We start from the raw sequence: 26,867 nt of genomic DNA, 5'->3' as shown, positions 1-26,867 counted from the left end.
ACCTTTGCTGCATGCACTTGTTAAATAGTCCCAGTGGACTTGTCAGGTGAGTCAAAGTTCTTAGCATGCTGGTGCTTGTAGTTCTGTAGTTCTCGAGCCGATATTTCTCCCGAGTGGGATCTGCAAACAAACAGAGTCAATATTATGCCAACTGTTACCCCAGTGGGTCTCCAAGTACAGATTGTCGGTAAATAAATGTTCAGCTGCGCCCCAAGGTTATGAAATTCACTGCCTCTGGCCCCAACCACGTGGTGGTCCGATCCCCACGGCCAGGCTGCCGTGTTCACATAAATCCAACTTTGCCTTGATACGGGAAAGGACACAGCAGCTGACGGTTAAAAACCTTTAATCTCTTGTAACCGGCAATACAGACTTCGGAAAAACAAATAAATCCTGACGCGTTTCGGAGCTGGCAATCGCTCCTTATTCATAGGATGGCAGTTCCGTAGTGTGCTGAAAAGGCTCGTCACAGCACCTTTGCTGCATGCACTTGTTAAATAGTCCCAGTGGACTTGTCAGGTGAGTCAAAGTTCTTAGCATGCTGGTGCTTGTAGTTCTGTAGTTCTCGAGCCGATATTTCTCCCGAGTGGGATCTGCAAACAAACAGAGTCAATATTATGCCAACTGTTACCCCAGTGGGTCTCCAAGTACAGATTGTCGGTAAATAAATGTTCAGCTGCGCCCCAAGGTTATGAAATTCACTGCCACTGCTGTGTCCTTTCCCGTATCAAGGCAAAGTTGGATTTATGTGAACACGGCAGCCTGGCCGTGGGGATCGGACCACCACGTGGTTGGGGCCAGAGGCAGTGAATTTCATAACCTTGGGGCACAGCTGAACATTTATTTACCGACAATCTGTACTTGGAGACCCACTGGGGTAACAGTTGGCATAATATTGACTCTGTTTGTTTGCAGATCCCACTCGGGAGAAATATCGGCTCGAGAACTACAGAACTACAAGCACCAGCATGCTAAGAACTTTGACTCACCTGACAAGTCCACTGGGACTATTTAACAAGTGCATGCAGCAAAGGTGCTGTGACGAGCCTTTTCAGCACACTACGGAACTGCCATCCTATGAATAAGGAGCGATTGCCAGCTCCGAAACGTGTCAGGATTTACTTGTTTTTCCGAAGTCTGTATTGCCGGTTACAAGAGATTAAAGGTTTTTAACCGCCAGCTGCTGTGTCCTTTCCCGTATCAAGGCAAAGTTGGATTTATGTGAACACGGCAGCCTGGCCGTGGGGATCGGACCACCACGTGGTTGGGGCCAGAGGCAGTGAATTTCATAACCTTGGGGCGCAGCTGAACATTTATTTACCGACAATCTGTACTTGGAGACCCACTGGGGTAACAGTTGGCATAATATTGACTCTGTTTGTTTGCAGATTCCACTCGGGAGAAATATCGGCTCGAGAACTACAGAACTACAAGCACCAGCATGCTAAAAACTTTGACTCACCTGACAAGTCCACTGGGACTATTTAACAAGTGCATGCAGCAAAGGTGCTGTGACGAGCCTTTTCAGCACACTACGGAACTGCCATCCTATGAATAAGGAGCGATTGCCAGCTCCGAAACGCGTCAGGATTTACTTGTTTTTCCGAAGTCTGTATTGCCGGTTACAAGAGATTAAAGGTTTTTAACCATCAGCTGCTGTGTCCTTTCCCGTATCAAGGCAAAGTTGGATTTGTGTGAACACGGCAGCCTGGCCGTGGGGATCGGACCACCACGTGGTTGGGGCCAGAGGCAGTGAATTTCATAACCTTGGGGCACAGCTGAACATTTATTTACCGACAATCTGTACTTGGAGACCCACTGGGGTAACAGTTGGCATAATATTGACTCTGTTTGTTTGCAGATCCCACTCGGGAGAAATATCGGCTCGAGAACTACAGAACTACAAGCACCAGCATGCTAAGAACTTTGACTCACCTGACAAGTCCACTGGGACTATTTAACAAGTGCATGCAGCAAAGGTGCTGTGACGAGCCTTTTCAGCACACTACGGAACTGCCATCCTATGAATAAGGAGCGATTGCCAGCTCCGAAACGCGTCAGGATTTACTTGTTTTTCCGAAGTCTGTATTGCCGGTTACAAGAGATTAAAGGTTTTTAACCGTCAGCTGCTGTGTCCTTTCCCGTATCAAGGCAAAGTTGGATTTATGTGAACACGGCAGCCTGGCTGTGGGGATCGGACCACCACGTGGTTGGGGCCAGAGGCAGTGAATTTCATAACCTTGGGGCGCAGCTGAACATTTATTTACCGACAATCTGTACTTGGAGACCCACTGGGGTAACAGTTGGCATAATATTGAATCTGTTTGTTTGCAGATCCCACTCGGGAGAAATATCGGCTTGAGAACTACAGAACTACAAGCACCAGCATGCTAAGAACTTTGACTCACCTGACAAGTCCACTGGGACTATTTAACAAGTGCATGCAGCAAAGGTGCTGTGACGAGCCTTTTCAGCACACTACGGAACTGCCATCCTATGAATAAGGAGCGATTGCCAGCTCCGAAACGCGTCAGGATTTACTTGTTTTTCCGAAGTCTGTATTGCCGGTTACAAGAGATTAAAGGTTTTTAACCGTCAGCTGCTGTGTCCTTTCCCGTATCAAGGCAAAGTTGGATTTATGTGAACACGGCAGCCTGGCCGTGGGGATCGGACAACCACGTGGTTGGGGCTAGAGGCAGTGAATTTCATAACCTTGGGGCGCAGCTGAACATTTATTTACCGACAATCTGTACTTGGAGACCCACTGGGGTAACAGTTGGCATAATATTGACTCTGTTTGTTTGCAGATCCCACTCGGGAGAAATATCGGCTCGAGAACTACAGAACTACAAGCACCAGCATGCTAAGAACTTTGACTCACCTGACAAGTCCACTGGGACTATTTAACAAGTGCATGCAGCAAAGGTGCTGTGACGAGCCTTTTCAGCACACTACGGAACTGCCATCCTATGAATAAGGAGCGCTTGCCAGCTCCGAAACGCGTCAGGATTTACTTGTTTTTCCGAAGTCTGTATTGCCGGTTACAAGAGATTAAAGGTTTTTAACCGTCAGCTGCTGTGTCCTTTCCCGTATCAAGGCAAAGTTGGATTTATGTGAACACGGCAGCCTGGCCGTGGGGATCGGACCACCACGTGGTTGGGGCCAGAGGCAGTGAATTTCATAACCTTGGGGCGCAGCTGAACATTTATTTACCGACAATCTGTACTTGGAGACCCACTGGGGTAACAGTTGGCATAATATTGACTCTGTTTGTTTGCAGATCCCACTCGGGAGAAATATCGGCTCGAGAACTACAGAACTACAAGCACCAGCATGCTAAGAACTTTGACTCACCTGACAAGTCCACTGGGACTATTTAACAAGTGCATGCAGCAAAGGTGCTGTGACGAGCCTTTTCAGCACACTACGGAACTGCCATCCTATGAATAAGGAGCGATTGCCAGCTCCGAAACGCGTCAGGATTTACTTGTTTTTCCGAAGTCTGTATTGCCGGTTACAAGAGATTAAAGGTTTTTAACCGTCAGCTGCTGTGTCCTTTCCCGTATCAAGGCAAAGTTGGATTTATGTGAACACGGCAGCCTGGCCGTGGGGATCGGACCACCACGTGGTTGGGGCCAGAGGCAGTGAATTTCATAACCTTGGGGCGCAGCTGAACATTTATTTACCGACAATCTGTACTTGGAGACCCACTGGGGTAACAGTTGGCATAATATTGACTCTGTTTGTTTGCAGATCCCACTCGGGAGAAATATCGGCTCGAGAACTACTGAACTACAAGCACCAGCATGCTAAGAACTTTGACTCACCTGACAAGTCCACTGGGACTATTTAACAAGTGCATGCAGCAAAGGTGCTGTGACGAGCCTTTTCAGCACACTACGGAACTGCCATCCTATGAATAAGGAGCGATTGCCAGCTCCGAAACCCGTCAGGATTTACTTGTTTTTTCGAAGTCTGTATTGCCGGTTACAAGAGATTAAAGGTTTTTAACCATCAGCTGCTGTGTCCTTTCCCGTATCAAGGCAAAGTTGGATTTATGTGAACACGGCAGCCTGGCCGTGGGGATCGGACCACCACGTGGTTGGGGCCAGAGGCAGTGAATTTCATAACCTTGGGGCGCAGCTGAACATTTATTTACCGACAATCTGCACTTGGAGACCCACTGGGGTAACAGTTGGCATAATATTGACTCTGTTTGTTTGCAGATCCCACTCGGGAGAAATATCGGCTCGAGAACTACAGAACTACAAGCACCAGCATGCTAAGAACTTTGACTCACCTGACAAGTCCACTGGGACTATTTAACAAGTGCATGCAGCAAAGGAGCTGTGACGAGCCTTTTCAGCACACTACGGAACTGCCATCCTATGAATAAGGAGCGATTGCCAGCTCCGAAACGCGTCAGGATTTACTTGTTTTTCCGAAGTCTGTATTGCCGGTTACAAGAGATTAAAGGTTTTTAACCGTCAGCTGCTGTGTCCTTTCCCGTATCAAGGCAAAGTTGGATTTATGTATATATATATATATATATATATATATATATATATATATATATATATACACACATTACCTACTGGTGGCCACCAGTAGGTAGTTATATTTAAGACCTCGTTTCTATTCAAAAAGTATTTTTTGTTTTCCCAATAACCTTTACGTCGTTTGACGAATCTTCGCGAAATTTCAAAACTAATGGGGCACTCCGGTCAGCTCCTGTCTTGAAAGTTTTGGGGTGATTCGTCAAACGAGGGCTGAGAAAAAAGGGGGTCCCAAAACGCGTTTTCCCCATGTTAATTTCCATAGGAAACTTTGGACAAAGCTACAGCCCGAACTGCTGAACGGAATTACACCAAATTTGGCAAAAATGTAGGTCTTGGTTCAGAAAGATCCTTTTTTTTCAAATGGTGTAAATACATTCAATAGTTTTTAAGATATTAAAGGAAAAATATATATATATATGTGGGCAGAGCCTAACACACCCAGCATGAGCTTGGCTCTAATTGGCCGCCAACACTTCAAACCAGGATGTGTTGGCAGCCATCTTGTGCCTCGGACGGAGAGAGAAATAAAAAGGTGAGACAAAGATGGCAGCGAATGAATGAAACAGCTGACATAGCTTCTCTTCGGGACTTAAATCGCTGCAAAGCACTTCCTGCTTGGAAAAGTTGGTTCATGGAGCATTCGGAGAAGGTGAGTTGGATTAATTCTCTGGGATCTGACGAGAGGAGGTGGAAAAGGGGTTAAGGAGTGGGTGATGCGGAGCCGGGCTGCTGGCTCCAGCGCTGGAAGTGTAACTCAGAGCTGTAATATGGCTGTGAAGGGGATTATTGGAGCACAAGGAGGGACAGAGAGGGGGGAGAGGGAGAGCTGCTGCGGCAGCCAAAGAGGAGACTGATTGCAAGGAGCGCAGGTGGCGCTGCACTCTCACGGGGATCTGCATCAGCATTGCCCCTTCCTGCAGTACACCGTGTGTAACCCTGGACACCAGCTGAGATGACTGCTGAGGATGGCGCACACCTTACTGAAGTCAGACTGCCCATTCTTCCATATCATGCCCTACAGAGAGGAGGCAAAGGGGAGAAGAGCGAAAGAGTGGGATGTTGAAAAGGAGGGAGAAAGACGAACGAAAAGAGTGTGAGTCCGAAGGAAGACAGAGAAAGAGGCAGTGAGAGACGGAGGCACAGAGGAGAGGAAGAGAAACAGAGCCATGTATGGGGGATGTTGAGAGACTTGGAAACAAAGACTGGGGCTGTTTGTGTTTGGGGTGCACATGTGCGTAAACACTTGTGTATGTGCGCCGGTACATAGTGTTTAGTGCTGGGCACAGGCCGCAGTATTCTATTGTGTTTATTGCTTTACATGTGAGGAAGGGCCCTGTGTGGTCCCAAAACCAGAAAATTGCACCCCCTGTGCTGGTCTCGTGGCGCCTCTTGAACGAAGGGATAGTTTAGCATTGTAAACCAGTGCTGTTCTATGGGCACCACTGACGCAAAAGAAACAGGGCTACCTACCGCCTAGAAGAACAAAGAGTCCCAGAGGAGCTATTCGCTCCCCTGAGGTTGCGAACACATGGGTGAAATGTTCTCTTCTAAGCAGGCCATCACCTTCATCTGACAGTGAAGAGACTGTGCCTCCGCTCGCTTTCTCTGACACCGATGGGTGGGCACCAAGTATTTGTATTTCTTTTATTTTAAATGTGTTACATAGCGCGAGCATGACCCTTGCGGGTATCAGAGCGCTTTACAATATCAGGGCGACATGTAAAACCAAAAAAACATCATCCACCTTTTTCAATCCCTTGGATCTTAGCAAATTGTCCATTTTACACCCTTTTAATTCAAGTTTTTTTTCTGGTTCTCGAATTAATTTAATTTAAGTTTAAATAATGAACTCTTTAAAGATCACTCTACACAGGGTGCACACTTTTACACAAAGTGTTTGTATTCCCCTGTTATTCCTCACTGTGCAGTCATTGGAAGGCTCAGCCAGCCCATGTCTGGGTACCTTGACTTGAACCCTTGACAGTTTTACGCAGCACCCAAATGACGCTGTTCACATGTTTTGGCGCAGATGTTTACAGCAGCCCTTGGACTGACGTTGCTAAGATAGCTCGGCGAGTAAAGTGCGTGCTGCGGGGATCTAGATGTAAATGGACACTCATAGGGGCTGACTCAGCCCTTCATCTGTCTGAGGTCTGCAGTTAGTGCACTATTGACGTAGCTAACACCACCACCTGAGGCCAGATCGCTCCACACCTGTCTGACATTAGGCTCCAACCTCTGGCGCTGCAATGCACACAGATTGCGATTTTTGGGTATGTGTTTTTCTCGTAACCACAGTACATCAACATCAGCTTGATATGGACAAGGCAATGACCTGTCCTAGACCTGCTGTGACCTGCCCTGAGCTTACAGTTTCCCTTGCAGTCCCAAGTAAACACATCTCGTCCATCGTTCTGCTTTCAATTATGGGATTTGTAGTTCAGTTTCCTTTTACAAAATCAGGACTGCATGTCCCAGAATTGAAAGCAAAAATCTGGCGTGAGTGAGTTAGATATACTTGACCCGGGGGCACCTGGGAGTTCTGCCTGCCCTGATCTGCTGCGATCTGCATCCAGCTTGACCCCTAGCTGCCACCATAACCTCAGCCTTGACCCCTACCTGCCACCATGACCTCAGACTTGACCCCTAGCTGCCACCATGACCTCAACCTTGACCTGTTGTGACTCCTCCCTTGACCTGCTGTTAACCTGGTCTTCATGGCTTCGACCTGGCAGACTTCCCTATCTTCCCCAGCCCTACCAGAGTCATGTCAATGTCACGGGAGGTCCAGGTTTTTAGTGTCGAGGAAAGTTTTGTAGATGTTCTAGCTTTTTGATGTGGTGTCAGTCATTAATATGAGGGGGTACACGTGCACCTTTCAGGTTAAGAGTAAAGTGGGGGGTTTCAATTAGACCAGATCGGACTACAACTCCCAGCATGCACTGATTTATTCAATGAAAGTAATCAGGTTGTTTATGTAGCGATCTGGCAACCCTTGTTATTTAGAGTGCTATGAAATGGTAAACAAAACTGTGCTCCAAGCGCTACGTTAGAAAGCAGACCATGCTGTCACCTCCCCAGCACGACCCAGACTCTTCGAGGTATGCCCCACAAACATAACAAATCATCGTCCCTGAAAGTGATATCATTCAATGTATGAGTTCCATCTGTGTTTAAATGTCATTTCCCAGACACGCTGCTGCTTCCCGTTTCTGTGGTGTTTACATTGGGTTTTCTTTCAAGCTGGTTCCTTGTTCTTCCAGCTTGTTGCTGGTGTTGAGTTCCTGCTCTTTCAGGGCACCCTCTCTGCAGCCTCAGTTTGTTATTCTTTCTTATTCTCTGGAGGCGGTTTCAGATTTATTCTCTCTGTTTGTTTCTGTGCCTCGATGGTGAACATGTCCACTAGGGGGAGGGGAGGGGACAGCAGGATTACACCATAAAACTTTAAATTACCAGGATTAACTGTTCTGCAGACCACAGACTGACCTGCTCTGAAGGTACCAATCTTAAGTCATAGCTGCCAAGTTTCCCAGGTCTATTTAGGCCCATCCAGGCTTTTGTCTTAGAATCTGGGACTCACAGTCGTGGTAATCTCAGCATAAAACCAAGACTACAAGTCCCAGAATTCTGTGAGAAAAAAAAAATCAGACGTGGTCTAACTAGTCACGCTTGGACGTGGCAAACTTAGTAGCTCACCTGACTGAACAGTATTTGTCTTCGGTGGTTCCTTCATAGGGTGAGGAGACAGAGCTCACAGGTCTCCGGACTGAAAATGTAATGACCCCTGAGTTCTCTCTGAATCGTGCGGCTTCAATTCACCCAGCATATAAGCATGACTACAAGTACCAGAATGCAAAGGGGGAAATAATAGCAGGAGTGAGGGAGCTGCCAGGATCCTGTAACCCGCAGCTTTGCTTACAGATTTCTACAGCAGGTGCTCAACCCACTGAGAGATGTCTAACCATCAGTATGTAACACTCAGGCTTCCAATAAAAAGTTCTGCATGAGGTGATGAATAGATTTTTCACCATTAATGTAAAATTGTAGTATATAACACACAGGAAGAGCATGGAAGATTGGCAGGTAGAGTTGCTGATGCATGATTGGTTCACACAGTATCTTCTGCTTTCATTGGTGGTGACTGGCACTCAGCAAAACAAACTGTTGACTGATCAGAGAGACGTTCAAGTCAGGTCTATGTTGCGATAGCGGTCAGGTGTGTATTTGCATATCACTTGCCTCTTTCTGCACTTTTTTTGCTTCTTTCTACACCACTGTTGCTTCTTTCAGCAATTCTATTTCCCCTTTGTGCACTTCTCTTGCCTGTTTCTGTACTTCTCTTGCCTTTTTGTGCACCCTGTTGCTTCATTCTGCACTTTCCATGCTTCTTTCTGCACCCCGTTGTCTCTTTATGTACCTCTTTTGCCTCTTTCTGCACTTTTCTTGCCTTTTTCTGCAGTTCTCTTCCCTCTTTCTGCACATCTGTTGCCTCTTTCTGCACCTCATTTGCTTCTTTCTGCACCCCTGTTGTCTTTGTATGCACTCTTCTTCCCTCTTTCTTCCCCTTTTCCTGCCTGTTTTTGCATCTCACTCGCCTCTTTCTGTACTTTTCTTGCTTCTTTCTACACCTCTGTTGCTTCTTTCAGCAATTCTCTTGCCTCTTTGTGCACATCTCTTGCCTGTTTCGGCATTTCCCTTGCCTCTTTCTGCACCCCTGTTGCTTCATTCTGCACTTTCCATGCTTCTTTCTGCACCTGTTTTGCTTCTTTCTGCACCCCTGTTGTCTCTTCATGGACGTCTCTTGCCTCTTTCTGCACTTTTCTTGGCTTTTTATGCACCTCTCTGCCCTCTTTCTGCACGTCTATTACCTCTTTCTGCATCTCATTTGCTTCTTTCTGCACCCCTGCTGTCTCTTTTTGCTTTCGTCTTCCCTCTTTCTGTACCTTTCCTGAATGTTTTTGTATCTCACTTGCCTCTTTCTGCACTTTTCTTGCTTCTTTCTACACCTCTGTTGCTTCTTTCAGCAATTCTCTTGCCTCTTTGTGCACCTTTTGCCTCTTTTTTGCACCTCTCTTGCCTCTTTATTGCACCTCTGTTGGCTCTTTCTGCACCTCACTTGCCTGTTTCTCAACCCCTCGTGCCTCTTTCTGCACCCCTTTTGCTTCATTCTGCACTCTCCATGCTTCTTTCTGCACCTGTCTTGCTTTTTTCTGCACCCCTGTTGTCTCTTTATGTACCTCTGGTGCCTCTTTCTGCACTTTCTTGGCTTTTTCTGCACCTCTCTTCCCTCTTTCTGCATGTCTGTTGCCTCTTTCTGCACCTTATTTGCTTCTTTCTGCACCCCTTTAGTCTCTTTCTTCACTCGTCTTCCGTCTTTCTGTACCTTTCCTGCCTGTTTTTGCATCTCACTTGCATCTTTCTGCACTTTTCTTGCTTCTTTGTACAACTCTGTTGCTTCTTTCAGCAATTCTCTTGCCTTTGTGCAATTCTCTAGCCTGTTTCTGCTCCTCTCTTGCCTCTTTTTACACCCCTGTTGACTCTTTCTGCACCTCACTTGCTCCTTTCTGCACCTGTCTTGATTCTTTCTGCCACCCTGTTGTCTCGTTATGTACCTCTTTTGCCTCTTTCTGCATTTTTCTTGGATTTTTCTGTACTTCTCTTCCTTCTTTCTGCACCGCTCCTGCCTTCTTCTGTACCTCTCTTGCCTCTTTGTGCACCCATCCAACCTTTTTCTGCACCCCTCTTGCTTCTCTCTCCACCCCTCTTCCCTCTTTCTGTACCTCTGTTGGTTCTTTCTGCACTGCTCTTGCTTCTATCTGTACCTTACCTGCCTCCTTCTGTACTTCTCTTGCTTCTTTCTACACCTCTGTTACTTCTTTCAGCAATTCTCTTGCCTCTTTCTGCACTTCTCTTCCTTCTTTCTGCACCCTTCCTGCCTCTTTCTGTACCTCTCTTGCCTCTTTGTGCACTTCCATTGCTTTTTTCTACACCTGTGTTGCAATACTCTTGACTCTTTCAGGACTTCTCTTGCCTGTTTCTGCACATGTTGTGCTTCTTTCTGCACTTCTCTTGCCTGTTTCTGCACTTCTCTTCCTTCTTTTTGCACCCCTTATGCCTCCTTTTACACCTCTATTGGTTCTTTCTGCACTGCTCTTGCTTCTTTCTGCACCTCACTTGCCTCTTTTCTGCACTTCACTTGCTTTTTGCTGCACCTCTCTTGCCTCTTTCGGCACCTGTGTTGCTTCTTTCTGTACTTCTCTTGTCTCCTTCCGCACCTCTTAGAGGCAGTTTTAATTTCCCTGCCCTATTAGGATACTAGGGCAATAAAGGGGAGGTCATGCCAATCACAGGGGAACCCCAACCTGTATTTTAAGTGTCTTTCACCATAGCACTGACTCTGGGCCTGGTTAGTCAGTAACCACCAGTACCCATCAGCAAAAAGTTGGTAGCACAGGATGACTTTGAAACAGACTCTTTCTGCTCCTCTGTTGCCTCTTTCTGCATTTCTCTTGCTTATTGCTGCGCCTTTCTTCCTCTTTCTGCACATGTCCTACCTTTATAGGCATAGTTAGAAATTAGCATTTAAAAAACTTTTGAAATTCATTCAAAAAACCATAGGATTCAGGGACGTTACAGTTAGAAATTAGCATTTAAAAAAACCTTAGAAATTCACTGAAAAAACCACAGGTTTCAGGGACGTTATAGTTAGTTGGACATTTCACTCATACAAAACCAGAGAAATTCAGCCGTTATAGTTAGTTAAGCTAACTATAAGTCGCACCCCGCGCAATGCACTGCTGATGACATCACATATTCCATCATTCATGACATGGTCAGTGACATCACTGATGACATTACTGATGACATCTCAAATGGCATCACTGATGACATCACTGATGACATCATCCACGTGATAATCTGATGAACTTCCTCATACCCTAATATAACCTTTGATACACCCACTCTAAAATACAGACTACCATTTTCAAAACCATAGACACACCAATACCAGTTAGTACATACCCAGTCACTAGGTCTAAACACACATCCACTCATTCACCTATACACTCACTCATACATGCAGTCAACCATCAATACGGCACTATCATATGCACTCCCATATCTATACAGACACTCACACACTGCCACTCATCCATAGAGTTACATCACACACCTAGTCAGTCATGTAAAGAATCAATCACACTGCCAAGTACTCACCCATACAGTTATACATACAACACCTTGATTATTCAAACATATACTAACACATACTTACACTCTTATACAATAACTAATACAAGCACACACTCGTCCATACAGCCACTCTCACAATCACTCACTCTCACATATAGTCATTTATATACTCCAACACTCACATATACTGCCTTTCACTTATGCAGTTACTCACACATGTACCACGGAGGCATCCATTCACTCAAAAACACTACCAAACACACACTCATCCACTCATACAGCCCTTAACAGATGCCCTCTTGAACCCATACACCCAGTGAATCACTCACACATCTATGCACAGAGTCACACCCCACCTACCCACACAGACACTCAGGCACCCTTACAGATACTCGGACAACCAATCAATAACCCATATAGACCCTCATTTAGCTACTCACCAACCCATGTAACTGCTTAGACACCAACTGACAAACTGAACTGTGTGAATGTCTGTATCAGTCACCAACCCATGCATTCAGTAAGACACATTTAATCACTCACTTGTACAGTCAGTCACGCACCTACTAGATCATCCATTCAGACACTTATTCACCCACTCATTCTTCAATACACCTTGGCCTATATATATATATATATATATATATATATATATTACCTACTGGCGGTCGCCAGTAGGTAGTTATAGTTAGGACCCTGTTTCCATAGGAAAACCGGAACATTCTATTTTGAATAACTTTGGCGCCGGTCGACGAATCCTCGCGAAATTTTCAAAACTAATGGGGCGCTACGCTCCGCTCCTACCCTGAAAGTCTCGGGGGGATTCGTCAAGCGGGGGCTGAGATAAAAGGGGGGTCCCAAAACGCGTTTTTCCCATGCATTTTTCCATAGGACCTTTAGACACAGCTACAGCCCGAACGGCTGAACAGAGTTCCTTGAAATTTGGCAGAGAGGTAGTCTACAGGTCAAGGAAGTGCCTTTTGTAGGTCTGGTGTAAATCTGTTCAGTAGTTCCTGAGAAAATAGCATTTAAATCAATATATATATCTGTGGCAGCTTACGGTGCGCTTACGGTGCGCTTACCGTATGCGCACGCCGCCGTGCGCGAGCACGATTCCGATTGGCTGTTAGATCTTAGTAAACATTCGAATCGGTCGAAACCAGGAAGCGGCGGCCGCCATTTTCTCTCTCGCAGTCTGAGAGGGGGTTAAAAAACAAAGGCCAAAAACATGTAAAGGGGCTGTTTAGACAGCTCCTAAGCACATAGCCATGTTGAGGGAGTCCTCAAAGATCCCCCAAGGCCAAAAACGGAATTTTAATTTTTTCGATAATTTCGTCGATTACGCTTACCGTACGCGTACAGTAAAAATTAATAATAAAAAAAAAAATATCCATACTCTCCCCACCCCATGTGCAAATGGTGCCCGAAGGGCACCATTTGTGCATGTCATTTTATTGCTATGAAAAATTAAAATATTACCTTTCACAACGGAGCGCATCATATGTCCTCCATGTGCGCACGGTGCGCGAAGCGCATCGTGCGTACATGGCCCATCTAGCGTAACGTGGGCACACGGTGCACATAGCGCACCGCGTGCCCACCGTGCGTGCACGGCACTAACTGCGTAAAGTGGGCGCACGGTGCGCGAAGCGCACCGTGCGCGCACGGAACGAACTGCGTTAAGTGGGCGCGCACGCCACGAATGGCGTAAAGTAACTTAGCATTTAAAAAAACGTACAAATTCACTGAAAAAACCATAGGTTTCACACACGTTATAGTTAGGAATTAGCATTTAAAAAACCTTGCAAATTCAGTGAAAAAACCATAGGTTTCACACATGTTATAGTTAGCTGGAAATTTTACTGATAAAAAACCAATGAAATTCCCCCGTTATAGTTAGTGCAGGCAACTATAACTCACGCGACCGCAATCTTCTGCTGATGCTAATACTGTATTTAGACACTTATTTGCCCATGTCTTCTTCCATTAAATTTTAGCTATACATATATTACAAATATTTTTTTTTCATAAAGACACATATGTCATCAGCAGAGGATTGCGGTCGCGTGAGTTATAGTTGCCTGCACTAACTATAACGGGGGAATTTCATTGTTTTTTTATCAGTAAAATTTCCAGCTAACTATAACATGTGTGAAATCTATGGTTTTTTCACTGAATATATATATATATATATGAGACTTAGTAAAGTTTTATTAGCAAGTTTAAATCTCTCCATATATTCACACCTATATGTACATTTACATGTTGACATAGAAACCTGTATCTTTTGGATAAGAATAAACATTTTTGTTTCTCCTCCCCCTATATTAACATGCCAGCTTATAAGGGCAAGCCTAGGTCTATATATACAATGACACATGTATAATGACAACCTCCTCTCCATACCATGAGAATATATTTTTTATGTCCAACTATACATGCATTACCCATGCATATGCACATACACATATATGCATCTATATACATATATACACACATATATATATATATATATACATATGTGTATGAGAGAGTCATATGCAGTAAATATTGTTTTTTATGTAAATATTTTGCAATACGCTCTCAGTTAGCGTTCCTATAGTCAGATTTATATACTGTGTCATATATGTATTTTTATAACGAATAACAAGCTACATAAACACACCCCTCCACTTATATGTTATGTAAATAGGATGTAATTATTATGTACTATAGCATACATATGTATCGAATTAAAATGACATACATTTATCATTAGAACTATGTTTTTGCTATGATTAAAATAAAATATATACATGTATAGAGACATACCCACACATCTAGCTCTACGTGTATAGTAATACATATAACATACATACATATAAACATTATCATTAAGATTGATGCCCATGAATAAATACATATATATCTTTATCCAATCCACATGTACATGCATGTAATAATAGTTACATGTTGAGACATAACGATGCATGTTGTGCATATATATAGCATGTATATGCAAGAAACATTTTTTCTTTACATAAAATACATTGTTATAAACTTTTAATATAGTTACTTTCCCGCTAAACATATTTACATACTTTATGCAATCGTGTATGTATTATACTAGAAAGGAGGCAAAAACCTAAATGCAGACACTCATCTACATATATATTTTTATGTAGAATGACATATTGAAGTATGTAATGTAGAAACCTTAATGTTAATTATAAATGGAGTAGATTTTTTAATATATGTAGTCATAAAATAGACATACATACATGTCCACTTATACATACAGATAACAGTGACATTGTATTGTATTATATTATTACATTTAAATAGCGCTTACTACCTCTGTTGGGGTGCTTTATGAGTAGCACGCAACACAGTGTAGGGTGTGTGGTTGGAAGTGTGTTGTCCCTGTTTGTGATCCTGTGTGGGACGTGTTTCCATGTTGTCCGTGATGACCACTGATGTGCAGTTAGCGTATTATGGAATGCAGCGCTTAGCAGTGTGATGGATGAAGAAGTGTGAGAGACAGTTGCTTAGGTTATGGTTTTCAGCAAGCTGGCAGCTTTGAACAGCTCTACAGGTCTCTTTATGGTATTTCTTATGCTCATAGCCAACTTAGCTGATTATTGCACTGGGTTGTACACTATTAGATATTTGGTTTAAAGTTTATGGTCCAGAGCATACATAGTCAAAAGGGAGAAATCGGACCTGCATTTGCGGACTGAAATAAAATCTTCCATTGGCCAGCAACATGTGGCAGATCTCTCCAGTTATTCATGCCTATTCATTTGGTGATGGGTTGTTTAATGTTGTACACTGATGTACTAGTGGGTCAAGAATCTGACCCATAGCAATTTGCGTTATGTGAACATAAGACTGCCAAACATTATAAGGGAAATATTATGTAGCCTGTGTGAACTACAACTGGCTGTTCAATGGCTGAGTGTTATGGCATTAGTTTTTTTGTGGGGTATATACTGTATTGTATTGTATATGCATTTGTACAGCATTTGTGAATCATGATAAGTGGCTGTAGCACTTTACACCGGAATCCAGAGTTAGGGTTTTTTTGTGGTGATTGTTGGTTATTGGGATTATTAATTAATTCTTAAGGAAACCATGGCATGCATGTACTCCACGTTTTGTGTAGTAGATAAAATAGGAGTTAAGTGTGATCTTTAGTTTGACACCATGCATTGATTGATGGTATTAGATGAGTTACAGGAGATCTGGGAATGCTAGGTTGAAGGGGTGTGTATTTTAAATGAAAGGTTGTGATCTTTGAACTGAGGTGTCTGCAATTGGTAGAGATACAAAAAAGAGGATTGAGGTAAACATGCATGTGAGTTAAAGTAGACTCTTTTTAGAGAGAGAAGGCATGCAGAAGATGTCTAAGAAGTAGAGATTCATTAGAAAGAAATGGAAAGTCGATAATTGGGCGTTTTAAGTCAAGGTCACTTTTTATGCTTGGTTTCTAGGAATATTGTCAATGCTTGTTGAGGCTCTGTGCAAAACTGTAGAAAGAAACAATATTTGCACGTGTTGCAATATCACTGTAGGCCATTACATCTCCAAGGTGCACAAACCACCATCGCCCAATAAAATAAAATAAATATGATTCAAATTTTTTTATAAAATCAAATGAAGGGAAAACCACAAAACAGGCATGTTATATTTTACAAGTTGGTGCTCCTCCCCTTTCTCTCTGTGAGCAGGGCGGGATGAAGGAGAGTCTGTTTTAGTGAACTTGTTTAAAGTAATGATTCTCAGTGCAGGTAGCACTGGAACTGTTACCAATCCGGAGCACCCACTACATGAGAGCAATGAAGGGTACGCTCTTCCATCTTGCTGTCATTCAACCTTCCATTAGAAGTATTCAGATACGGCTAGATGGCGGCCGTGTAACCGCTGCGGAGTCACTTCCCGACCGATGTCTTGATGATTTCATACTTACACGAACCCGTGCCTGGTTTGTCGAGTATCTGATGAGAACAGAGTTCATTACCCCCGATGATAATCTCCCATGATTTGTCTCAGCTTCCATCATGCGCTGCTGCGGGGATCAGCCTCGGCATCTCGCGCAGCCAGATCAGCCTGCAGCTACTACGGGAGCGGCTTGCTGGAAGCCTGTGGCCGTGGGCGGTCAGAATGGCTCCACGAAGAGGCTTACCGAAAGAGGCTGCTAACGGCTTCAAGATCGCCGCTGCGTCCAAGAAACCGCCCGCTCTCAAGGTGCTGGAGGATGTTCGAGCTCCTAATCAAGAGAGAGCAGCGGGGGGTAAGAGCGGATCTCCAAGTGGTCCCCGATGTCCCCACCCCGAGGCGGGATTGAAAATGAAGACGCCGACGGTTCCGGGGATGTTCTCCGGCAAATCGGTAAGTGGGAGCCAGGTTAGAACTCCGCTGGAGCAAGCCTCGAGCAACATAAACAATACAAGTAACATATTTATTGCCGTTGACAATGCGGGCAACAATGTAGCGGAAGGGGCTGTTATACCTGACCCCCCCTGCATATTGGAGTCGGACGATCTGAGAGATAATTCTGCTATCTCAAATACCTCTACAGGGGAGGCTGAAGTAATACATGGGGGAGGACAGGACATAGCTGAGGATAAAATACAATTATTAGCTTGCAGCAAGTGCATCAGTGGGCTGGACTTAAAGGGCCAAATACCCGGAACTCCTGATGGAGTTCTTTTCTGTGGCAGAGGATTCTGACTTCAATAATGCTACTGATCTGGACAACACAGACATAGATGCCTCCGGGGATGAAAGCGACAGCTCCCCCACGACGACTGATACTCTGAGAAGGGCTACCAAACGCCCCAGAAGGGGAGGGACTGAAAGCTCAGAAATCAACAAGCACCTGCAATGGGACTATTCTACCTCTTTGGGAGCTGTGGCTGGGGGTGGGTCCGGATTCCAGGACAGCGACTCCAGGGTCTCTGGCAGCAAACTGGAACCGGTTCCCTCTATAGGTCTAATATACGCCACACTTAAGGCAATGCAGGTAGAAGCTCGCCAGGAGCATAAAAGAACTCAACTCGCAACTAAAAAGATCCAGTGCGCAATCCGTAAAACAACAAAAGCGTGCACCGAGATTGTAGCCAGAACTACCGCCCTGGAGAAACGTGTGGTAGGGCTGGAAGCTGGCTTGGAAAGTACGGAGCAGAAAATATCTGCAAATGATGTTAAGATGATGGATATTTTGTGGAAGCTGGAAGAGTCAGAAAACTGATTATGGAGAAACAATTTACGCTTACTGGGTGTTGAAGAAAAGGCTGAAGGGAGTGATGTGCGAGGATTTGTGCTCAAACTTTTTAAATCTGCTTTTCCCGAATCATCGCATTGGAACTGGGAGGCAGAGATCCAGCGAGTACATAGATTTCCTCTGATGTTAAAGAATAACCCTGGTCCTAATACACACCCCCGAGCAATTCTGATTTTTTTGGGAAATTTCCTACTGCGGCAGGCGATCTTTGAGAAAGCAAGACCAGATGCCAAAAGAACAGCCCAGGGACAGACCTTTTTTGTGCGGGCTGATTTTTGCCATACAACAGTGGAAAGAAGGTGGCGGCTGCGGCAGCTTATCAGTCCTTTTCAAAAAAGTGGTTGTGAAGTTTATGTAATGAACCCTGCTCGGTTGAAGGTTATTTATCAGGGGAAGGTGAGGCTGTTCACCTCCGAGATTTTGGCTGAGACTTATTTACAGGAACTTACTGGTCGTGATCGCAACTGAATCTTCCTGTTATTTTTTTTTTAATTTTTTCTCTCCTTAGAGAGGGGGGGACATTGGGCCGGGGAGGTTGATCTGACTATGATGTTGCCAGATACTTTCAGATACTGTCAGATGTATCTTTAGGCTGGTTTTAAAATAGGCTGGGTTTCTTTTGGGTCTTTTTTGTTTTTGGGGTTTTCTCTTTGTTTTCAGGTCAGTCGGGAGGAGACAGGGGTGCTTATGGTACACGGGAGGCATCACAAGGGTCTTAGGACCTTTTTTGCCTTTTTTGTGGGTTTGGGGGGAGGGGGTGGGGGTGGGATGGGGGGGTGGATCCTATTGGGAATGTGAGGATTTCATGTGGTGTTTTTGAATTGTTTAGATGCTATTGTCTTCTTTCTTTGGTGCTAGATCATACTGGATTTAGTGTAATTTGATGTCTTCTTTAGCTATAAGGAGGTGTATACGGATCGCCTCTATTAATATATGCGGCTTAAATGACCCGGTCAAAAGGCGCAGCATAAGGGAGGACATTCGAATCTTGAAGGCAGACATCATCTGCCTTCAAGAAACTCATGTTCCAGCTACTAATAAAAAAATAATGGATTTTGATGGGTTTCAATTAATTTCATGGACAAGGCAAGACGGTAAAACTAGAGGTGTTGCAATATTGGCACGCAGGGGTCTGGCTTGTTTTACGCGAACTCTTTCAGATAAATATGGTAGATGGGTTATAGTACAATGTTCAATTGATAGTAATATGTTTACTTTATGTTCTGTTTATGGACCTGTATTGGATGACCCTGAACTCTTTGATTAGTTGACTTTAGAATTGGTGGGTTGGCCCTCCCCAATTATACTGTGTGGGGATTTCAATATAAATCTGAACTGTGCGATATCTAATCACCCCGAATTGATATATCAAGGGCAGAAGCCAAAAGTGTTTAAGTCTCTTTGTCATCTAAAGGAATTGCATGGTTTGGTTGACATATGGGCACAAACAGAAGGAAATGACCCGGGGTTTACTTACTTCTCCGCTCCTCATAAAACCCATGCACGATTGGATTATTTTTTTGTTTCGGGAAATATGGTTCAGGGTAGTAAGATCCAAACATTTCCTAGAGTTATGTCTGATCATAACCCTCTGGTCCTTGAACTGAATTTTAAATGTCCAAAACCAATATCTAGCTGGACTTTTAACAGGGCACTGTTAAATAATAAGTCCTATATAGAACATATGGCAAAATGGATCGGCAGGTTTTTAGAGTACAATACGGGAAGTACGGGGGTTCAAAATGTTTGGGACACCCTCAGGCAGGGATCAGGGGTGAAACGACACAGTTTGGATGGGTGGTGCAAAAGAAAGAGAGGAAAAAGATTAATGAGCTGTATGAAGCATTAGGAAAAGCTGAGATTAACCTTGTTAAAGTACTTTCAGATGGTGGGGCGGGTGAGATAGCACAAATTGCAATTACAAGTGCTAAATCAGCTATAACCCAAATTTCATTTGACAAATCTGCTGGTAGATATCTAGCCTGGCGGTCTAAACTCTATAAATGTAGCGAAAGGGTGGGTCATATGTTAGATGTCCGGGCTAAAGAAAATGAGTTATTAACACGGATTGCAAGGAATTTTAGACCCAGATATTGGTCTGGTAACCAACACAGATGCAATTCTTCTGGCTTTTCAGAGATTTAATCAGAAGCTATACTCGGAAGATATAGATGATAACAGTTGGATCCAATCTGAAATCGAGAGATATCTTAAAGAGGCTAAAGTAAATAAATTGACCTCTTCGGACCAGGATATGCTGGATGCCCCGATTCGGCCGGAAGAATTACAAGCTGCTATAGATTCACTTTCACCAGGCAAAGCTGTAGGCCCCGATTTCTTGCCCGGTGAATTTTATAAGATCTTCCGAACTCAATTGGCTCCGATTATGCTGGAGATGTTTCTCTTAGTACAGAGTGGGGATACTCCTCCTGAATCCTGGAAAATGGCAAAGATTGCTATATTTTTAAAGAAAGGGAAAGCAGCGACAGACTTAGGGACTTATAGGCCTATCACTTTGATTAACAGCGATATTAAAATTTACTCTAAGATTTTGGCAAATAGTCTCACATTAGTTATTAAGGATATTGTTTCTCCCCAGCAACATGGTTTTGTGCCTGGTCGGGAAACTATAGATCATATACGCCGGACAATCGCACTATTTGACTATACTAAGGTTACAGGAGACCCTATGGCTTTAATTTTGTTGAATGCGGAGAAGGCATTTGATAGGGTCTCCTGGCCTTTTTTGTGGGCGGCCATGAATTATAATGGTATTGGTGAGGGATTTATAATAGCTATTCAAACCATGTATAAAGATTCAAGTGCCAGAATTGCATCAATGGGAATCCAGTCGGGGATAATCAATATATCACGTGGTACTAGGCAAGCGTGCCCATGCTCCCCCATGTTATTTGCCATTTATATTGATCCTTTAATTAGGAAGATTTTGGCAGATCCAAGAGTCCAATCTGTACCGGCAAAAGGGGGGAACGTTGAAATTTTGGCATATGCTGATGACTTAGCTATTATAACAAGCGACCCCCGGTCTACTCTTGTGGAAATAAATAATTTAACGCTGCAATTTGGTAGTATTTCTGGCTGTCATCTGAACGAATCTAAAACGCAAATTATCATTAATGAAAAAATTATACTAACCGATCCACGGATAACATCAAGTGCTAGATATTTAGGAATTGAAATAAGCTCCAAAATTCAGGACATAGTTGATATCAATATGATACCATTAATACAGAAAATTAAATCCGACTCACAAAGAATGAATAAGTTACATTTGACATTAATGAGGAGAAGTAATATCATTAAGATAATATTTTTGCCTAAAATTCTATATTTTTTCAGAGCGATTCCCTTAGATATAAACAAAATCTGGTTTCAGAAACTTGATAAGGTAGTTTCAAGGTTCTTATGGGCAGGGCAGCGCCCCAGAAGGGCTGTTAGATATATGACTCTACCTAGAGATAGGGGAGGGTGGGCTGTCCCTAACTTTCAAATTTATTATTGGGCAACTGCGCTGAAACAGATAGGGGAATTGCTCAACGGGGGGAATCTGCAAGGTGGGGAAATATCAATTTATCGTTTGATTTATGGGATAGAAGCTAGAGGACTTCTTATGCGTCATATTGATTTTGCCTATTTTAAGAGGGTTAAATTTAAGGATTTACTTGGTGCTTATAGGGTCTGGACAGCCGTTAGGAAAAAGGCTGGGATCGGGCGGTTGCACATATATTCCCCTTTAGTAAATAACACTTTACTTCCGGATATATTTCAAGATGTATATTTTAAAAACTGGATTACAGAAGGTATTTGGTGTGTAGGGGATTTTATTTCTGACACTAAAATTTTGACTTTTGATGCTTTAAAAGAGAAATTTGGGATCAAGAATAATTAAAAAAAAAAATATTTACAGATAAGGGATTTCTTTACGAGAAAACTAATGTCCAGGAATAGAATCCCTTTATTAGATATGATTTTTGGAGGGCAAGCCACTACATCTTCGTTATATAAACTCCTAAACGGTTTAATGGGGGATGATTTAGCCAAACATTTTAACAGATGGCAATTGGTTTTACATGCCGGACAGGTGGAATGTGAAGATTCTCTTATGTATAGTCAAACGGCTTGTATTTCAGCAAGTTTTCAGGTACAATGTTTTAAAACTTGGTGTGATCTATACATAACTCCGGCACGCATTTATCGATGGGGGGGGGTTTCGGGGATACATTGTTCTCGGTGTGGGTTTTTGGCAGCAGATAGCACACATATGTTTGCCACCTGCCCCAGTTTAAATCAATTGTTCACGAAAGTGGAATCGCGTCTAGAATCTATATTTGGTTATTTAGTCCCATTGACCCCCCAGGTTATAATGCTTGGGATTTGTAATCAAGAAATAGAAGCGGTTAATAGGAAGTTGGTTTATATCATAATGGCCGTATTACGACTTTGTCTGGCTACTGCCTGGCTAGATCAGGGTCCACCGTCAATACATGTGTGGTTTAGTAAATTAATTTACTTTTATAACTGGGAGATTTCTGTGTTTAGGAGAAGAGGTAGCCGGGCAAGGACTAAGGGGAAAAAGATATGGGAACCATTAACCAAGTGGCTCAATAAGGATTATTATGTATTGGGTTGTAAAGTCCCCTTAGTTCATTTGAATGGCTTACATTTTCTTTTCTTAGTCTCCTTCCCTGTTTGGATCCACCGGGGTGGGGGGTTTTAATTTGAAAAACTTGACATCAGAGATGTTTCTTTTTCATGCTTTGTATTTTGTTGTTAATTTTCTGTTTTGTCTCTGCTGTCTCAATAAAAAAAGGAAGGGATTCAGTGTGGAGGTTTGGCATTTGCCGAGTCCTTTGGAGCAGCGCTTGGATGGATTTGAAACAGCGGTACTTTGAGGGGCCCATCCAGGGCTTTATGCCGAGACATTTGCAGCGAGATATTGTGGCCACTACATTAGAAGAGCACTACAAGTCCCAACATTCAGCGGGGGATGACAATTCATTTGATTGGCCCATTGGAGGGCGTGTGATTGGTCAAATTGGTGGCAGTGGCGTTTGGCTGCAGGTTGTAGTGAGGCACCAAGAAGAAGGGCGTGATGCCCGAAACTCGTCGTGCAGAAACCACAACAGGCGATATTGACTCTCCATGTGTCTGCTGTTTCATCCTGAATAAAGATTTTGCCACAAATCGGCACTGGCTTGAGTGCGCTCTTGTGCATAGGGCACTTGTGTTTGAAGATGATGCGCGGCCGCCCAGCCACGAAGAGCCGCACCACCCCGAGGATTGTAAGGGGGCCGTGGGGGTTTGGCATTTGCCGAGTCCTTTGGAGCAGCGCTTGGATGGATTTGAAACAGCGGTACTTTGAGGGGCCCATCCAGGGCTTTATGCTGAGACATTTGCAGCGAGATATTGTGGCCACTACATTAGAAGCGCACTGCAAGTCCCAACATTCAGCGGGGGATGACAATTCATTTGATTGGCCCAATGGAGGGCGTGTGATTGGTCAAATTGGTGGCAGTGGCGTCTGGCTGCAGGTTGTAGTGAGGCACCAAGAAGAAGGGCGTGATGCCCGAAACGCGTCGTGCAGAAAACACAACAGGCGATATTGACTCTCCATGTGTCTGCTGTTTAATCCTGAATAAAGATTTTGCTACAAATCGGCACTGGCTTGAGTGCGCTCTTGTGCATAGGGCACTTGTGTTTGAAGATGATGCGCGGCCGCCCAGCCACGAAGAGCCGCACCACCCCGAGGATTGTAAGGGGGCCGTGGGGGTTTGGCATTAGCCGAGTCCTTTGGAGCAGCGCTTGGATGGATTTGGAACAGCGGTACTTTGAGGGGCCCATCCAGGGCTTTATGCCGAGACATTTGCAGCGAGATATTGTGGCCACTACATTAGAAGCGCACTGCAAGTCCCAACATTCAGCGGGGGATGACAATTCATTTGATTGGCCCATTGGAGGGTGTGTGATTGGTCAAATTGGTGGCAGTGGCGTTTGGCTGCAGGTTGTAGTAAGGCACCAAGAAGAAGGGCGTGATGCCCGAAACGCGTCGTGCAGAAACCACAACAGGCGATATTGACTCTCCATGTGTCTGCTGTTTCATCCTGACTAAAGATTTTGCCACAAATCGGCACTGGCTTGAGAGCGCTCTTGTGCATAGGGCACTTGTGTTTGAAGATGATGCGCGGCCGCCCAGCTGTGTAGAGCCGCACCACCCCGAGGATTGTAAGGGGGCCATGGGGGTTTGGCATTTGCCGAGTCCTTTGGAGCAGCGCTTGGATGAATTTGAAACAGCGGTACTTTGAGGGGCCCATCCAGGGCTTTATGCCGAGACATTTGCAGCGAGATATTGTGGCCACTACATTAGAAGCGCACTGCAAGTCCCAACATTCAGCGGGGGATGACAATTCATTTGATTGGCCCATTGGAGGGCGTGTGATTGGTCAAATAGGTGGCAGTGGCGTCTGGCTGCAGGTTGTAGTGAGGCACCAAGAAGAAGGGCGTGATGCCCGAAACGCGTCGTGCAGAAACCACAATAGGCGATATTGAGTCTCCATGTGTCTGCTGTTTAATCCTGAATAAAGATTTTGCCACAAATCGGCACTGGGTTGAGTGCGCTCTTGTGCATAGGGCACTTGTGTTTGAAGATGATGCGCGGAAGCCCGGCCGCGAAGATCCGCACCACCCCGAGGATTGTAAGGGGGCCGTGGGGGTTTGGCATTTGCCGAGTCCTTTGGAGCGGCGCTTGGATGGATATGAAACAGCGGTACTTTGAGGGGCCCATCCAGGGCTTTATGCCGAGACATTTGCAGCGAGATATTGTGGCCACTACCTTAGAAGCGCACTGCAAGTCCCAACATTCAGCGGGGGATGACAATTCATTTGATTGACCCATTGGAGGGCGTGTGATTGGTCAAATTGGTGGCAGTGGCATTTGGCTGCAGGTTGTAGTGAGGCACCAAGAAGAAGGGCCTGATGCCCGAAACGCGTCGTGCAGAAACCACAACAGGCGATATTGACTCTCCATGTGTCTGCTGTTTCATCCTGAATAAAGATTTTGCCACAAATCGGCACTGGCTTGAGTGTGCTCTTGTGCATAGGGCGCTTGTGTTTGAAGATGATGCGCGGCCGCCCAGCCGCGAAGAGCCGCACCACCCCGAGGATAAAACTAGGCTGTATGTGTAAATTTTTAGAAGCATGTTTTGTATGGGTACAGAAAATTGTGTTCCCACAGAAGATTAATTTGGATTTGCTGTTAGGTTTGACAGGTGAAGCACTCTTGCTCTTTGGAATAGAAACATTGTGTGCTGAACTTCTGACCTCTCTGCTCACACCAGTGTTTTATGAGCTGTTGCTATGGTAGCAGGCAGAAGTCAAGTTGGAGGAAGGGTTCATTTGGAAAAGGGTTGAAGTTTTCAACCAATAGAAATGTATGATTTCATTTGAAAAAATGTGGGAAGCACTGAGATTTGTAATTAACATGTATATGTGTGAAAAAAGAGAGGGAAACATTGCCATTTACTGGTTCTGATGAGAGGAGAGAGGTGTACAGCTCTGAGATTCTGACTCTGATAATCTGCTGTGTTCTCCTCTCTCTGCTTTTCTCATTTCCGTTGTACTCCCTCAAGGACCTTGTAGGGTGAAAAAATTTAAAAAAAAAAATAAATGCGAGCACGGTAAAAAAAAAAATTTAAAAAATTCATTAAAAAAAGTTGTGAGATTAGGTTGGCTCTTAAAAGAGCCGTTGTGTTAATACAGGGACAGAGGAAAGAAAGAATGGGAATATTAACAAGGACCACAGATGTGCCGGTCTATCTTATTGTTTATTAGGGAAATACTGGTCTCCCCATGAACAATTAGACCATAACATCTGGTGCACCTCATTTGTACCCTCTGACATCGAGGGTTCCTTTCCACAGGAGCAGAAGAGGGTGATGCTCCCACCGCAGAGGAAGTGCTCGGCTGAGCTGCCGAAGATGTACTCGGCTGAGCTTCTGCGGATGTGCTCGGGTGACTTACTGAAGGGTTTGCTTCAGTATGTCGAGCAAAAGTCATCCCTAAGGTGTCTCAACATAGTGTGATTACCAAAGGAATACTTCTTCCTAGGATAACACACGATCACAAAGTGAGCAGGTAACTAAAGGAGCATTTACCTTTTTCTGCCCCTCAGGAAATGTAAAATACTCCCAAATAAAAGAACTCTTCTGTTTCCTCCTTCTCTGTCTGATGATGCTGCTGCCCTGCTCACTCTCAGAAGAGGACTGCTGCTCTGCCATTGTATCCCAAAGACAATTCAGCTTCTTCTCCTAAGAAATCACAAGCAGTAATGAGGGGAATGGGTGTGGTGTAGGAAGATTCTGGAACTGAAAGTAGTTTAAACCAATCAAAAGTGTTGTTTCTTGATCACATGACCAACCGTACGCGCACGTTAAGCTTACCGAGCGCGTACGGTAAAAGTACGCATGCGTGTACGAAAGACACACGCACGCGCGCATGCGCATTACAGGCACACTCGTACACTTCTGCGTAACATGCGCGCGCGCGTGCGTGTATAAGGCATGCGCTTACGCGTCGTGTAGGAAGTACGGACGCGTCCGCAAATTGCGTAAGCATGCGCACACGGAGTATAAATATTACGTATGCTCACCGTACATAAAGCGAAGTGTGCGCTTACGGTAAGCTTAGCGTACGCGTACGGTAAAAAAATATTTTTCAAAAAAAATTACAAAAAAATAAAGGTTTGTTGAAGATATTAACTATGTTATACAACTATATCTAACCATTTATTTAAAAAAGGTGAATCATACTATATTGAAGAATGCATTAAATCC

This window comes from Triturus cristatus, chromosome 7 (assembly GCF_964204655.1).
Source record: "Triturus cristatus chromosome 7, aTriCri1.1, whole genome shotgun sequence".
Lineage (NCBI taxonomy): Eukaryota > Metazoa > Chordata > Amphibia > Caudata > Salamandridae > Triturus > Triturus cristatus.
The sequence above is the reverse complement of the archived record's forward strand: the minus strand, read 5'-3'. Positions refer to the sequence as shown.